Raw genomic sequence first — 1,858 nt, 5'->3', positions numbered from 1 at the left:
CATATATTTACTTTGATAAGCTGATAGATTTAGAGCTGAAAGCAACCTGAGAGACAAGCCTTTCATTGTTTAGAGGAGGATACTCAAGCCCAAAAAGGTTGTGACTTGTGAAAGGTCACACAGGGTGAACATCTAAACTTGGGCTTTCTGAACCTAAATCCTTTGCTCCGTCTGCTTTTAGCAAAGATGTTGGGCTCTCTGCAGCTTTGTCTACATGATACGAGGAATCTAGATGAAAACTTCAATGATCAAGAAGTTATCTGGGTCTCACTGACTTTTCCTCCAGAAATTCCCTAATGGTTGGTTGGTGAGAAACTTGTGTCATTCTCCTTTCCATTTCTTCTTAGGCCAGTGGACCCCTGCACACCTTTGTCATGCATGAGGGCATCTGTATCCATGTAAGCCAGGCTAGTTTCCAAGTTGGCAATGCCTGTTGGGAGCTGTACTGCCTGGAACATGGCATCCAGTCCAATGGGCAGATGCCAAGTGACGTGACCATTGGGGTTGGAGATGACTCTTTCAACACCTTCTTCAGTGAAACAGGGGCTGGAAAGCATGTTCCCCATTCCATGTTTGAACTGGAACCTACCACCAGCTAGCTCTTTCATCCTGAGCAGCTGATCACTGGCAAGAAAGATGCTAATAACTATGTCTATGGACACTGCTATTGACATGGTTCTGGACAGAATTTGGAAGCTTGCTGATCAATGCATAGACCTTCAAATCTTCTTGGTGTTCCATAGCTTTGGTGGTGGGACTGGCTCAGGTTTTACCTCTCTGTTGAGGTCCATTGATTATAGTAAGAAGGCCAAGCTGGAGTTTTCCATTTACCTGTCTCCTCAGGTTTGCACAGCTGTAGTTGAGCCCTACAACTCCATTCTGACCATTCACACCACCCTGGAACACTCTGATTATGCTTTCATGGTAGACAACAAGACCAGAAACCTTGATATCAAATGCTCAACCTACACTAATCTGAATCACCTTATTAGCTAAATTGTGTCCTTCATCACTGCCTTTCTCTGATTTGACAGTCCCCTGAATGTTGATCTGGTGCCCTATTCCTGTATCCATTCCTCTCTATCTACACATTCCCCAGACATTTCTCCTGAGAAAGCCCATCGTGAGTAGCTGACTGCAGCAGAAATCTCCAGTGCTTACTTTGAGCCCGCCAACCAGATGGTGAAGTGTGACGCTCTGCAGTAGATACATGGCTTGCTGCCTATTACACTATGGTGGCATGGTTCTAAGGATGTCGATGCTGCCATCACCACCATCAAGACAAAGTGTGGCATCCAGTTTGTGGATAGGTGCCCAAGTGGCTTCAAGGTTGGCATCAATCACCAGTCTCCTACTGTGGTTTCTGGTGGTGACTTGGCCAAGGTACAGTGGACTGTATACATGTTGAGTAGCACTACAGCTACTGCTGAGGCCTGGCCTCACCTGGACCGCAAGTTTGATTTGATGTATAACAAGCATGTTTTTGTTCATTGGTATGTGGCAGGGAGCATGGCTGAAAGACAGTTCTCTGAGGCATGGGAGGATATAGCTGCCCTGGAGAAGGATTATGAGGAGATTGGAGCAGATAGTGCTAAGGGGAAAGATCAAGGTGAAGAATACTAATTTGTATGCTATCTTTTTCTTCACAATAAGTCTGACCCCTTTTTACTGTTCTGTGAAAATGTCCTCTGTGGTCATCAAATGTCAATAAAAGTGTGATACTTGCAAAAAAATTATCTGGATATTTGGACATATTTGCCTCAATTGGCAAATAGGAGGTTCAGTGGTCTTTCTTTCTTTGCTTCTTTTTCTTCCTTCCTTCCTTCCTGCCTTCCTTCCTGCCTTCCTTCCTTCCTTT

At 44.7% G+C, this 1,858-nt stretch overlaps 1 pseudogene; it reads left to right on the top strand.

Moving 5' to 3' along the window:
• The first annotated feature begins 374 nt into the window (after nucleotides 1–374).
• Nucleotides 375–1,623, top strand: LOC110209868 (tubulin alpha-1C chain pseudogene; annotated as a pseudogene).
• The last annotated feature ends 235 nt before the right edge of the window (nucleotides 1,624–1,858 follow it).

Source organism: Phascolarctos cinereus, unplaced genomic scaffold (genome assembly GCF_003287225.1).
Source record: "Phascolarctos cinereus isolate Bilbo 61053 unplaced genomic scaffold, phaCin_HiC Scaffold_9;HRSCAF=440, whole genome shotgun sequence".
Classification (NCBI taxonomy): Eukaryota; Metazoa; Chordata; class Mammalia; order Diprotodontia; family Phascolarctidae; genus Phascolarctos; species Phascolarctos cinereus.
This window is presented reverse-complemented; position numbering and strand designations above follow the sequence as displayed.